The following is a 15,496-nucleotide window of genomic DNA, read 5'->3' on the forward strand; positions in this document are numbered from 1 at the left end:
CAAGGGATTAACATTGTGAGACAGAGCCAAGCTAAAAAAAATTGAATTGGGGATTGCCTTTTCAAGGAGTTTCTCTCCTGTGGTTTGGATCTAACATCTCCAAAGACACCAGCTGATAGTTTAAGATAAGGGATATGCTTTCTTCACAGGAGCTCATTTTCCTATTAGGATGGCACATTAAGTCCAATACATTCTTGGCACATCCAAGAATGCCTTGTTCTGTGCATGGAGAATATCTGTGACAAGTGGGGACATTTGACCAGCAGGTGTCATCTAAATACCAGCAGGGCAGCCACGGCATCCCTGCCTGCTGCCATCCTGCCCAATGACAGGACAGACACTGCTTCCACTGTAATTTTGGGATCTGTGCATCTAATGCTTTTCAGGAAGAAGTCTCTGCTCTGTAGGGTTGTTAGCAACCTTGCACTGTGTTCAGTGGGGCTAATGCCTCTCCACTCACTCTAGCTTTAAATGCCAGCTGTCCATGTTACCAGGGAAATACCAGCAACTTAAAATAATGCAGGGCCTAAAAACCAAATGAGATGCCAGTTTTACAGCAACTGCTGGCATTTTTCCAACCCATGCCCCTGAGAAATGCTACTACAGTGGTGGGATTTCCTGAGTCCTACAAAGGATCAGGAGCACTTGTTTATGTTACATGTATTGTAGCAGTCCCTTGTCATCTCACTCATGAAAGAAGATGTCCTGTTTCCAGATGGGGCACATCCACAGGCCAGAAGGGCAGTTCCAAGTGCTTACAGCCTTTCCAGCATCACCTCCATGACTGTGGGGCAGGGGACAGTTATCCAACATCACCTCCACGTCCAGTTCCCAGTGCTGAGGGGCAGCTATCCAGACACTCTGCCCTTGAAGAACGGATGACCTGGCAGCTGGGTCCCTTCACACCAGCTACACCTTTGTCATGAACGAGCTGTTTGCCCTTCAGATCCAAGCACAGACAGAACAATCATGGCATCTTGTGTACCTAACAAAACGCGGCACCACCGGATGTGTGTATCTCTTGGTGTAAAAGATGGTTTATATATTCAGGTTTTCAGAAAAGTGTTCTCTGACGTAAGCCTGCAAGAAGCCTCAATCCTGATAACACATAATGTGCGCAATTGAAATATGCCACATTAATAAACAAAATAACACTGACCACATTTAGAACTGAGCCACCGTGCTCAAGTGTCCTGTACACGACAGCAGTGAGCTATCACTGCTGTAACCTGCACCCTAACCCCGCTAACCCCCACTGCAGCACCACTCCAGCTGTCTCCCTCAATCTCTGCTCAGTTACAGCAATCATCTCCCAATGAGGGGCTATTTATGAGCTGGTATTCATTAACCTCCCTTGCACATTTGCACATTTTTCAGCATTCTTATTTCTATGAAGCACAGTTCTCATTATCTACATTTTTAAGGGTTTTGTGCTGAGAAAAACCTTCCCCACAGCTATCCGAACAAAAAACTCCGTTCAAACTGCTGGTTAAGTGCTTTGTTTATGGCCAAATAAAACCTCAGGCCAGCTGTCAGGTTTTCTGTTTACAGCTAGCAAAAAGTATTGTTAATTGTCTGGGCAGCTGATAGCAATGGAGGTAAAAATGTTTAAAGTCATAGAGACTGCAGTGGTGAACAGCCCTCAGGGAAATGTTTGGAGTCCTGGTTAAGAATGAGGCTCTGTATTGTATGAAAATCTGAGAAGAGGTGAAAATGAATGCCAGATAGCCAGAGGATTCTGCAGAAAGAACTCTCCTCAGTGATGGACAACCTCCTGTGCAGGTAGTGTCACCTGGGGAGATGACATCTAAGGATGGATCCCCACTGTATGATGTCTCCTGGCAGCTTTTTTAGTTAGACAAAGCAGAGAGGACAACATCTTGAGCCACACTAAAATACAGGCAGCTACAAAGGACAGTTCTAGTTCTGCCTTTATGTCTCTCCAAATTTTGACTGTCTATTTTAACCATCCAGCTGTGAAGTTAAATAACTTTACCTTCAATGAGAAAAGTGTTACAAGTGATTTCAGATTTACTGAGAAATCACAGGTACCCTGTGGTCCAGGCATGGAAGTCTTGACTAGGAGTCCACCAGTTCAGGACTATCCAAGAAGCAAGGAATGGCCTGACACTAGGAACAGTGCTGCCTGGGGAAAACCTCTTTTCCATCATAACTCCTGAGCACAGCTCATTCCACAAGAAACAGAAGGGAGAAAGGGGGTACTCCTACCCTGAGGGTTTCCATGGATTTCTGAAGAAGAGGTATAACACAGATAGGAATAGTGCTGGAGTCCTTAGGAACAGAAAAGGAATGTAGTGCTGAGAGAGTAGCCAGGACAGTCTAAGACTAAACAAAAACAAGGCTGGTAAGAGATTCAGGTAACAAACTACATGAAGTTCAAGCAGCAACACTCAGAAGTTTCTAGCTGTTGTGGGAGATAATTTTACAGATACGAAGCTTTCATTAGAAAAACTGATTCAGCCCAACAAGTAACATACCATGTCCTAACATGGATATGTGATATCCAGATATTTGACTGCATAATCAGAGGCAATGGTGTAGATTACAACATTTCATCAGCTTCTAGATAGAAATGGCTGATAAACTTCAGCAAAATAGTTGGGTTTTAAGATCAAATTCCAAATTATTTTTAGTGAAAATAAAAACATCCCTTGAAACTACCCTACAAATCCTACTTGACTAACGACAACATAAAAGGCCCTTAACTTTCAGCTACTAGGAAAGATTTTGAGTTATCTGTAAGATTCACCCATATAAGAAAAAAAGCAGTATTGCACAAGCTTTTTCAGGACAGTTTAAAGCTGCATGGTTTGTGTATGAGAAAAAAAGCTCTACCCTCTAACAAATCAATTTAATTTTTCATCAGGTGATAACATTCTTTGCCAGTCCTCTGTAAGAAAGGACCTTTCTAATCGTTAACTATTAGATGATCTCACTTTAAAAACCTCCACCTAAGTTCTTCTTGACTTAGAATAACTCACCCATTCAAAACGAGCTTGATTGTTAAGCAGTTAATGTCTGCTTGTCTTCTACCACTCCAAACTCCCTAAAAGAGCAAACATGACTCACCTCACTTAAAGGCATTATGTGAGATTTCCATACAACAAGGTTTTTCCCACTTTGTTTGCTGCTGGTGCTGCTCAAGGAAGAGTGCAGCGTACAGTGCAGCACAAGGGGACCTCCAGGTACTAACTACACATCACCAGCCTTCAACGCCTTTGGAGGTAGACAGGGCTTTGCAGAAGCAAGGGGAAAATGTCTGGAAGTTCCCAGAAGAGGAGGATTACTGAGTTGAAGAGGAGAACTCTCCAAGTGAAGACTGTCACACAAAATGATTTGTGTCTTCACTTTCTACTCTCAGCTCCCTTCCCTTTGCGCAAGAGCTCTGTCATTTTTGCCACTCTTATACTGTTCACAGTCAAAATACTACAGCCCCAGACAGGAGGTGTGAATGATGCTAGACGAATAAATTCCATACTGTTCATAACTTGCTACATATGACTCTTCCAAACCCTTACACTCTTCCAAAACCCTTCACTTTGTTCTAAGACATGCCGTTAGTTTAACTATTAACAAAATTACTTTAGGGGTGAGTTTTTCAAGAGGTCAATAAACTGTGTTGAAGCACAGTCACTGCACAAGCAATACTCTCCCTCACTCATAAGAAAGTGAGCAACTTTCACAGCTGATCTACTTACTACTACTAGCTACTACTTATTACTACTGGCGAGAACTTACTGATTGCTTACAAATCAAATTCAGCAAGCAATCCTCTTCCCTGTTCCCTCCTGAAATAAACAACGTAGTTTTCTACACACAGGATCTGCTTATAAACAGACAAAACTAAGTCTGGATGATGACAATGTGAGAGTAAGGACTCACATGCCATAATGGGAAAATTGGTGTAAAAATGGAAGCGAGCGTGTGAATTTAAAACTGAAGAGGTAATCAAACCAGGTGTTTTTACAAGCATTTCTAAAACAGGCCAAGCTAAAACACAAATGCTTTCTGAGTGTGAAGAAGTGTTCACACAGGAAACTATTACAACTCCTTAATCACGTACAAGCCCATGCTGACAACCCCCAGGTCCCAGCAAAAACAAGCACAGAGAAAGCAAGCTTACAACTCAGCAAGGTTTGTTTAACTTTGACATTCCTGCTGTCAAAAACACGGCATATCAAACAGTGAAGTCACACCACTCTGGAGTAGAAGGAAGCTAAACTGGACCAGTCTTGACTGATGCACTTAGTCAGATACTGCTGCTGAGTGTCTGCTGCTCATTAGCACTCAGGCTGTACAGATGGAATGATAGATGCACTGGGCATCAGGAGGTACACGGAGAGCAATATCGTGGGAGACATATGCCTGAAGTTGCCAATGCTCTGCATCAGTGATTGTCCTTCTGACTGAATGTTCTTATTTTTTTTTTACGTAGGAATTAAACCCAAGACAATAAGGGACAATTAAAAATTATAGCTGTGTCAGATGTTTTCCTAGGAGTACATTACTCCATGTAATTTGAACTTTCCATGTTCATTCATTTGGCAACTTTAGTGTCTGGTGCCTCTTATTTTAGTGAAAACATTAATGAAATGGATTAGAAGTGACATTTCCATGAATTAATCTAGCTCTTGGTAAAATGGCATCTCAATACAATTTAACTTGCAGCACAATTCTATTAAATTTTAAAGAAAAATAAGTATCATCTAAAACAAAATACACTCACTGTGAAACAAATTTGCAGATTACAAACTCCCAATGAATTATATCTATGTAATAATGTCTCTTGCCAAATAACTTAAGAACTGCTAACCTAAAAATAATAGAGAAATGCAGTTTTGGGGTACCATTATGATGAAAATTAGAATCAAAACATACGGGCCTTATTAATAATTTTTCTCTTTTTAAGTCTCTCTAAAAATTCATTCACAGAAAATTTATGCAGAAAACCCTGGAGTGATGTCTTAAAGTAGTTGTCTCTGCATTGTGTTTATCTGATTTTCAGTTTGGTTTTCCAAATAGTATCCAGGAGCTCTTGAATCAGACTCCAAGAATTTCTGTTCCATATCTTTGTTCCAAAAATTTGTGTTCCATAAATTTAATTCATATAATAATGAAAAAAACCCCAAACTGGTTACATGCTGGCAATCAGAGGTCACCAACCAGCTGCAGTCAGGACCAAGAACAAGGGTAAAAGGCTGCAATGTCTTATTCATTACCACAAAGACAGGGACATGCTGGAGAGTTTCCAGAGAAGGGTAATGGGGCTGGGGAAGGCTCTGGAACACAAATCTGATAAGGAGCAGCTGAGGAAGCTGAAGGTGTTTATTCTGGAGAAAAGAAGGCTCATCACTCTTTACAACTCCCTGACAGGAGTGTGCGGCCAGGTGGGAAGTGGTCAAGAGAAGATAGGGAGAAGTTCCTAAGGAACTAGGGACAGGATGAGAAGAAATGGCCTCAAGCTGAGCAAGCAGAAGTTCAGGTTGTGTATTAGGGACAAGTTCTCCAAAAGGCATGCCAAGCACTGGAAGAAGCCCAGGGCAGCTGTGGAGTCAGAATTCCCAGAGGTATTTAAAAACATGTAGATGCGGCACGTAGGGGACGTGGTTTACTGGTGGACTTGGCACTGTTGGAATAACAGTTGGGCTCAATGATCTTAGAGGTCTCTCCCAACCTAAAAGATTCTGTGACTCTGGTCCCTTAGCTTGTATGCTCCAGGTAAGTTTGTGCTGGCATTATGGAACTCAGCAGTGAAAGAAAATGCTGAAACATTCAAAGGGTACATATTTTATGGGGTTTCATGGATAGGAAGAGTGTTACGAACCAGCAGGATTCAGAAATTGGCAGCATAGGCCTCTGGAGTGCCCAATAGTTCTGTAAGATCACTTTGTGAAAATCCCTTTCACAAAGGCACTCATTGCAGGCTGCCCTAATGCCAAACTCCAACAGCTGGCAAGGCCACAGGAATGGAGGACAGGGCACCAAGGCAAGGAAAGGTGCCAGAAAAAATCTCCAACAATTATGCTGGAAGAAGCAAAGAACAAGAAGAGACTACTAAAGATTGTAATTCCAAGGATTTGAGCACTGTGAATGCTTTACATGGAAGGTTTGCTCTTTAAAAGTGGCTCACACAACACAGAATGTGGTTTTCAAGCTGTGAAGATTGCAACCAGCCTCTAAAAGGACGGGAGGCAGCTCAAAGGGGCCTCCACCTAATGGCTTTAGTAAGTTTGTGAGTATAGCAGCAGGCTGGGTGCTGTGCCACAGAGGCTGGGGAGAGTCATTTCTCTTGTACAAAAGCAACTTTAGCGTCTTATAGCATTCACAGGAAAGTTCACCAGACCAATTGAATCTAAGCCCAATAAGCATTAGCAGTCATCTCCTCATGAAAGAGTAACTGAGAATAATCACATTTGATTCATGGATTCTAAGTAAGCTTGTGCATTTCCTTTTACTTCAGAAATTGGCAGCTCCATTTTTATCAGACAACAAAGTCCCTACAGCACTGATACCTATCAAATCCTAATATGAAGAACCATTTTGTTCTGTTCCCAACAGAATCAGAAGCTGAAGAGTAGCAAAGGAGACAGCATGACAGCATAATTCTCTGCTCTGAACTGTAATGTGCTTTCTTCCCCACTGGCCCATCCTCAGCCAGGCTTTCCTGAGATTTCACCCCCTGGTAAATATGCTGATGCAGAACTGAAGGGGAGCACTTGGGTTTCCCCATGCAGAAAAACAAGAGGCTTCTGCTCACATGTGCTTTCTTGTTTAGCTCACAGAATCTAAGAACAGCCCTCTGCAAAGACCTCAGTATGTCACTGCCCCTCCTTGGAGAGGACAGAATGCTGCTCCATGCAGCAAGGGGCCCATATTGGCTTTCAGCAACCACTGAGGAAGGTCTTCCTCCACACAGGCAACCTTTGCAAAATGCTCCCTGTAATACCCTCATCATGCCAAAACCAGTATGTTTAAAGGGCTTAAGGAGTACAGGTGCCTGTTTCAAACACTGTCAAGGCCACAGATGGAACTTGCCATAAGATAAATCACCACAGTGAGAACTTGAGTTAAGCACAGAAGAGAGGAATTTGGAAGGTGCTATTCCAGGCCTGGTGGCAGGATCTGGTTAGCACACTGTGGTTAACACATCCGGACAAAAATTCCTCCTGTGGCAAATGGTGGAAAAGGAAACACCTGCTCATCCACTTATCACCCCAAGTTGTGGGAACACCATCTGTGACCATCCTGTGGCTCCCTGGAACTTGGGCTGTATGAAAGTGGTACTCCAGGACACCAGGTGAAGAAGGACCAAGGGGATGGCGCTCACTCCACAGGTGCTGACTATCTTCTGCTTGATCTCACCCTCCTTCAACCCTTCTACTTCTCTCTATTTCTCTACCTCACATTAATTGTTAAATAAGATCCAGACTGTTAACTTCAGCATATGGTCTTGTTTGCACCTTAATTCAGGCAGAAACATCTCTCACAAATCAGATTTTAACATACCCCCAGCACTGTTTTGCCTGCTTATGCTACCCCATGAAGAATCCCAAATTTAAGTGGGTTTAAGGGCCTCCTCTAGGCCCCCAAGACCCAACCTGTGCACCACAGGAACTCCTCACTGGCTCATCATTTCTCTTCAAGTTAATAAAGCAGAATCAGCTACTCTGTGCTTGCAAATGATGAGTGCAGAGCCAGCTGGGACCAGCTGCTCCTGCCTCCTCTCCAGGAGGGATAGGAAGGAAGTCAGAGGCAAACACACAGAGGCAGCACAGCACAGCTGGGCGATGCTACCACTCCTGTGATTACCAGGCTGCTGAGTGGTCCCAGAAGAGGATGCAGCCTCCCTGCACTCTGAGACACTGCTCCAGCTCACAGCTTCACCCGCACAAAAGCTGAATCTCAGCAGTTTGGTTAGAAACTATGTGTGAAAGGAATGGCTGATGAACTAAAGCTATTTCACATCATCCCATGACTGAGCTGCTCCTTGTCCTGATCTTACAGCATTCTTGTGCACCTCCTTCCTTAAGCACACCTCTTCCTTTCCCAAAACACCAAACAATACCCCTCACTGAATACTCAGCCAGGTTCCAGCTCAGCTGTGACCCCCAGGAGTCCAGGCATCTGAGCCCCTCACACCATTCTCAGGCCAACTCTCTTTCAGATGTCAGCACTCTCTGCCCTGACACCTCCACTGTGCTCAGACTCATTCTGGGCCAAAGACAGCATGGAAAGTGCTGTTCAGCTCATCCCCCAGGAATCTCCAAACAGCTCTAAGAGTCAAAACCAGCAAGCAGATAGCTGTGCCTGTCAGACCTGCTGTGACAGAGTGAATGTCCATGGCAGAGGCACAGCCCAGCCACTCCTCTCAGCAGTCAGGATCTGGCCGCTCTGAGCGAGAGACAGAGAAAATTTGATGTACTCACAAAGAGAGCTGTATGCTACTTGGCTGCCATGCCAAAGAACACTGGAGTATTTCAGTGATTAGCACAAACATGATCTCATTGTGTGGGAACAGTGGTGAACATGAATATCCACAGTGTTCCACAATGAGAACAAATGCCAGCTCAGCACTTGCCTTACATATAAAAAAGTTACATGGTGAACCAGAATACACATTGTAGAGTATACCACAGGTATCTTTTAAATACAGTTTCTCAGGCAAAGTTATTAAACATCATGTCTTTATGTTCACCATATAAACTGCCTGATTTTGCAGCTATTTTATATGTTTACAGTGTCAGGTTTCTGCTACATATTCTGGCATTGGATTAGTATTGGATTGTGTATTTTATCATTCAGTTAGTCAAATACACTCACATTTATAAGAAATAAAAGTTTCGAGTTCAGCCTTCAAAAAGTACGGCTTTGACTGTGACATATTACAAACAATCTCTTTCAAGATGTTAACAGAGAGGTTACTGAATATGCACATGCAAAGGAATTGAGGAGCCTAGTTGAAATTATCCCCACTATTACCCCATTACTTTTTGGAACTCCATCACAAAAACATAGGCCAGATTTCAAGACAGATTTATCTACTCTAACTTCCTCAGATGTAAAAATAAGTCAATAATTCAGAATAAAACACACGGATTTGAGAGAGTTCTCCAGTTGTAACATGGTAGTCCAGTTACGAAGCCCTAGATAGAAATATATCATTTCAAGTCTAAGCATAAAGCAGATAAAATTATTTTTTTCTTTAAAAAATGGTTCCAGATAGAAGTTTGTCTTTGTACTTGCAGATTTGACTGACTAAGAAATAATCTGACCTCACTGACTAAATATTTATGTATGTATGAGGATGCATTTTCTTACATAAATTAACAAGGCATCCAGTAAAATAAACATGTGGTTATGTCACTGAGTACTTGTAATGAGAATTTCCTGGGCTTACAATCAATAGGTTAAAAATTGTCAGTTATCTGCCCTGAAATTCTGACTTAAAAAACAAAAGGGCGGGAGAATGTTGAAAAAATAATCTAGATTAAACTTCCCCCATTTTTCCAGCATCTTATCTAAAGTCTATTAAGTAGGAAGACAGATCCCTGCTTTTTTCAGAACTAACCTGAAGGTATTCTCTATGTCAGCTGTAGAAGCACCTGTAGTACAGCAAAGAAAATATATCATACAATTTGTTAGCAAAACACACAGAGGGACAAGAAGGTGGAAGAAATGTACTCTAAAACCAAATATAAAGCATTTGCAGCACTACCCATAACTTTTAAACAAAACTATTTCAGTCATCCAAGTACAGAAGGTCCATTATGGTCCCTTTACAAATTGCCAGATTTTATTTTAGTGCTGCATTTCAACATTTTATTTAGCTTATTGGTATAAACACATTCCTTTTCACATTTTTTTTCTCAAAAATATTTTTTTCACAGTTAATAAGTAGTGTGCACTAAAAGGACTTGAGAGTGATTCTAAAAGCTAGAAAGCAAGACAGTAATAAGTGTTCTACAAATGCTCTGAAACTCATGGGAAAAACAGGTGTCCTTGGCTTTTAGTGAAGTGAAGATGAGATTTGGTACTTACATCAGCCATTTTATGTGTTATTGACATTCTCAGGATTTCTCCAATGATCCCATTCTACAAACTGTACCTGCTCATTAATTCACTAAGGCTAAATTTATGGAACCTGTTGCAGCACAACGGACATGGCCCAGCAGACAGGCTGAAACACAACAGAATTCAGGCCATGGTGCCAGTTCCATGTGAGAATCAAAGAAAAATAGCCTTTTCTGAGACTCCCATATTGCCAGAGCCATCTCAGCTGTGGTCCCTGCAGCCATCACCCCCAGCAGCTTTTGCACCCCCACTGCAACCCTCTCTACACACAGGATGCTCAGCTCTCCCCTTTGTTCTCTTCGTGCAAAGCAGCAAGCTGGTTGCTAACTGCAAGCTCAGAAAGTTCTGCAGATCCACAAAGTGTGATTAGAGAGCAAATAAAGCAGAGCTGTGCTTCCAATGCAAAGGGTAATCCAACAGGGTCTGGCAAACACGTTTTATCTGACAGCTACGTCTGCTTCACCCCGTCCACTCTGTCACCATCCTGCTCTCACCTCAGGATCTTAGAAATAGGGCAGTACCAAATCAATTTCTGTAGCAAGACCCAAGCCTGAAAGAGAAGTATCTCTAACCACTTCATCTGCTACCACTGAGTTTTACTACCTAAAAACCTTAAAAACTACAAATCACTCTAAAGATGCCAATTGATAGTAACATTCAGAAATAATTTACTAGAACTAACAGAGCAAGCAAATAGGTAATGCCATTTGTTTTATAACAGAACTAATTAGCTGTTCTAATGGACTGCATAAGCCCTTAGGCTTGACTTGTAATATCACATTTACAAGACTTAAATTTCAACTGCTCTTTCCCCCTTGCTTTTCTGAAATTAGGAAGAAAACAGCACTTTTTCCAGACATCACTCAAAGCTACCATGACTTATTTTCATTATGAAAGGGCTGTGAGGAGCAAGATGAACATGAGTCAATATGTATAAACAAGGGTGAAGGCTGGAGAGAATGCCTGGATCCTATTCCTTGCCTCATCAGCCATCCTTAGAAACATCCAAAATAAATAAACATTTCCATAAAATACTGTAGGCCGTTCAGTCCTCTTGGCACCCTCACATGAGATGAAATTTGAAAGGAAGATGGGAAAAGGGAGAGGACTGACTAACAGGTATCAACTTAGTGAAATTCTGAGCTCCATTTTCTCCATCTCCCAGTCTTTTTGCACCTATCTGAAGACCTTTATGCTTGAGGTATGCTGCAGACACAGAGGCCACGTTCTCAAGAAAGCACCTCATCAAATAAACATTCCCTGCACCAAAGTTCATTTTTCATCAACAATAGCTACTATAGTTCACCCATAATTCCTGAAACTTGACATCTCAGTTTTAAATGTTCAAACCACAGTTCAAGAAGTGAAAAGTACCCCAACTAAACTAAAGCTTAATGTCTGTGATGTGGAGAGAAACAGTTATAGAAAGATGAACAGAGTAGTCTTCGAAGTGGTAGTTATACAATGGCTTTTAATTAGTTTGGTTTTGGATCAGATTACTAAGAAAAATCAGAGAAAGCCAATCTGGAACTAATCCTGAAACAAAATTATACTCTTTCAAGGTTTGATATGATATCACTTTTATAACACTGCTTATGCTACAACCTTCTTATCCCTGGGCTTACACAACAGAGTTCATTTGGCCTTTCTCTGGACCAGCTGTTGTTTTTTTCCATTCCATTTCTCCACTGCCTTTAAAATACCAATCACACCAGTGTGCTCAAAGAAAAAAGCATTTTGAGGGGCCTCCTTGTCCCTGGCCGAGGCCAAATGTCTTAACTATCAGATGATGTTACTAAGCAATAGAGCCTTCAAAGGCTCAGGCTCAGCCCCAACCCTGCTGTGCCTCTGCTACAAACATCAGCACTTAAAGCACAGCTCCTGCAGATGAGAACATCCCCCCTGAAGAAGGGAAGGGGTTGGTCAGTCACCAAAATGAATTATGCTAACATCTTGAAAATCTTAGGCACACACTGCTGTTAACATTTTCTATCCTTAGAAGCAAGTCCTGATAACAACATTTTCCAGCTTCACAACATTTTGAGAGATGACTGTTGAGGTTCTCCTGTTCCAAGCTGGCAAAAGATTTCATTTGTCTGACTGAGCCCCTGAAGAGGCACCTGTACACAGACAACAGACATTGAGCAGGGACAGACTGGATCCTGCAGCTGAGGAGAGTTGACAGAGGCATCTGTAAACTCCTAAAAGGAGCAAGGGGAGGAACAGCATAAATCTCATCATCTCAGAGGAGGCAGCCAACAGCACCTCTGAGGTGAGAGGGTAACAACTCCTGCCACCAGCTTGCATGAGCTACCCTGCTGGGGTAACACCAGCTTCAGGTGAGCTGTGTTCACTCAGCTCTTTGTGAATACCACTGCAGGGCTAAAAGATGTTTCCAATTTTAGCCAGAGTTTTAAGGGTGACTTTTTCTTTTTATTCCAGTTTCCTATTAGAGACTGATTGTCAGGGGCACTATAACCTGCTGGATGTCATAAGCCCATTAATTTATTGGCATTTCTGTCATGCATGGACTGGAGGCTCACCAGTAACACCAGCTTTAATTAACTGAACTCCCTGTGTTCTTTACTTACAGAAAACTATGCCAGAATCCTTCACAGACAGGAGCATTGGGCGCTTCCACACTTAAATGCCAAGGAGTTTGAAAGTGCTTGCTGAGAACTGGGTTTGAACTTTGAAATTTTTACTCCTATGGAAAGAGAATTAAACAAAGCCCTGCCAACACACTGAGCCTCTGGAGTTTTCTTTTTAATGACAATTTCGGTTTTTATTTGCAAAAATTCCCTGACTTCTATTCTCACCAGGAAGCCTTAAGATGATAAAGGTATGTAAATGCATTGGACCAGAAAGAGGGAAAAATGCAGTTTAGCTGAAAGAAACACCCAGTTCACATTCACCATAAAACAGTATGAATAATTATAGCTTAAGGAGACAAAAATATACAAAAAATAGATAATTATGAACAAAACCAAGTTACAACCCTAAACTGAGGAAGAGGATGTTTAGTAATTAATTCCCCAATATAAAGGTTATCTCTGCTTGGACAACTTCCAGCTGCCTATCAATGTTACCAGTCCAGGCTTTGCAAGAAACTCCCTTCTTTTACTGCCCTTCTTTGCTGGGACCATCCTGACAGATGAAATTTTAACTCTCCCATCATTTTCCAGTTACTCTGAGGAAGACCTGACTGACAGAAGCATCTCACCATGGGCAATGGATGCAGCTGGGATGCTGAAAAGAAAATGCCACGAAGCAGAGACTGGTTCAGTGAGTGTTTTAGCTGGAGAACATCAGGAAAATACGTCAAGCAAATCATACAGAAAATGACAGGAATGATCCCTTGTTGAAACCACAGTATTTGAAAGAAGAATTTGATTCAAATCCAAAACCTCCAGAGAGCTGAAAGGAACCCAGACTGGGGGCTCAACCAACAACAGTGCAGATCAGAAAGGAAGGATCTTGATTCAGCTTGTTTTAAAGTTTGGGCAGGCAAGAAACTTGCAGCTAATTTCAACTTTGGCAGAAATTAGGGAGACAGGCTGACATTGTGTTTTAATTGTGTTTTAAAAGTATTTAAAATATGAAAATATCTCTCTCTGCAGTTTCAACTCAAAAGCTGCTCTGCAAAGGAGCCAAGTATTAGACCAAGACATTTTTTACAAAAAAGAATAATAAAGGACATAAAAACTTAGGACTTTTTATTTTGCAAAAAGATTACTTCTGGTTTCTTGAAACTGATTAGAACAGTTTTGAAGAGACTTTCTGTAGGAGTCTAATTTATGTGTACAAACACCTCATCACTGCTGTTTAAAGAGCAAAGGAACACCTATCCTTTTTCAGCTAAGACACATTACATGCCGTTTGCTGAAGTAAGTTTAGGTTGAGTATTTGCAAGGGAAGTGATAAGTCTAAATGAGACTGTGAGAGGAAAAAAATCACTATTTTCTCCTATGGTCTTTCACAGAGAAATCTGGACATGCAAGAAAATAGTTCCACAAAATCTTCAAACAAGTGCAGTATTTAAGGGCAGCAACTAAAAACATTTTCTAGATCTTTTAGCACAGCAATCTCCTGTCCACCTTTTTTTGCATAAAGATGAATTCTTTGGGATAATTCCATTTATTAGAAAAAAAAAAGTGTGTAATCTACATGTCCTTTCAGTGAACAGCATCTCTCCAGCTTGTTATTTACATACAGTTTATTTCAGGACAGTATATAAATACCACAGGGGCAGCCCAAGCAATTGTGCATGGTGTGTGATAAATGCAAATGGGGCCTCACTTATCCCTAAAAAGAAGGCAGCTTACAGGCTAACTGAAATAGCGGTGGATAGAAAAAAAATAACCTCCCAAGTTATGCAGTTCCTCTCATTCCCAACTGACCATAAAGCTAAAACTTATGCTTTGAAGAATATTATGAATGCCTTTGAAGTACAATTGCTCCAAAGGTCTCCCCAAGCACACAAAATGGATCCAAGGTCAGGGACACAAGAAGTAGAGGACACAGCCACAAGCAAGGACATAGTGTTTCATGCAGAAAAACTGAACTCAGACACCTGTTTAAAGTAGGTCATCTGCAACAGGAGGCTCATCAAGGATATACAACTCCAGAGAAAGTAATTCTGAACACTGAGCCAATATCAGTTCATCAGCCCCTCAGAATGAGTCCACCACTTCTAAGAACTGGAAATCTGTCATCTGCTCAGAAATAATAAGGTAATTGTAGTTTTTTATTAGAAGGGTCACTGGGAGCTTAGCATGACTGAGAAATCTGGCTCTAACCAGACTGAAGGCTGAACACCTCTGCAAATACTACTCTGTTAATGGATGAAGTGTTCTGACCAAATTTTCAAATTCTTGCATCAGAAACGCAGCAGGAAACAAAACCAAATGCAGCTTGGCTTTCTGACTTTTCTATTTCACCTCTGAAAATGCAGTTTACAACTATTCAAGGTCACTGTTATTCTACAGTGAAAGGGATGGATGTGATATGTAACAGTTTAAAGTGTACTATTGCTCTCCGAATCAATACTGCAGCAATTCAGCATTTATATTCCCAAGGCATTTGTTTACCAAATCAATTGCTAAACTCAAGAAGTGCAATAGCATCACACACAGTTTGATAAGGAAAGCTACAGGTACAGAGCAAGAGCCCAATATATTCCTCTAAGACAGTACTCTGTTAGACATGCTGAATTAAGTTAGTCTGGATGCAGACTGAGACTCCTCAATCTAATAAGCAGTTAAGGAAACTTTCAATGAAGACATGGAAGAGAGCACAGATTACCCTTAAAACTACAGGAAAGCAAATACAGTAAGCAAGCTTTCTTTCCAGGGACACAGTGACTGAACAGAAAGACAGGTGAATCACAACGAAGAAAACTTCT

General features: G+C 41.4%; 1 protein-coding gene across 1 annotated transcript in view; it reads right to left on the bottom strand.

Moving 5' to 3' along the window:
• The window catches only part of ADAMTS12 (ADAM metallopeptidase with thrombospondin type 1 motif 12), a 143,392-nt gene that overhangs the window by 69,084 nt on the left and 58,812 nt on the right, over window positions 1-15,496 (bottom strand). The gene's annotated exons all lie outside the window — the stretch shown is intronic.

Source organism: Zonotrichia albicollis, chromosome Z (assembly GCF_047830755.1).
Source record: "Zonotrichia albicollis isolate bZonAlb1 chromosome Z, bZonAlb1.hap1, whole genome shotgun sequence".
NCBI lineage: Eukaryota > Metazoa > Chordata > Aves > Passeriformes > Passerellidae > Zonotrichia > Zonotrichia albicollis.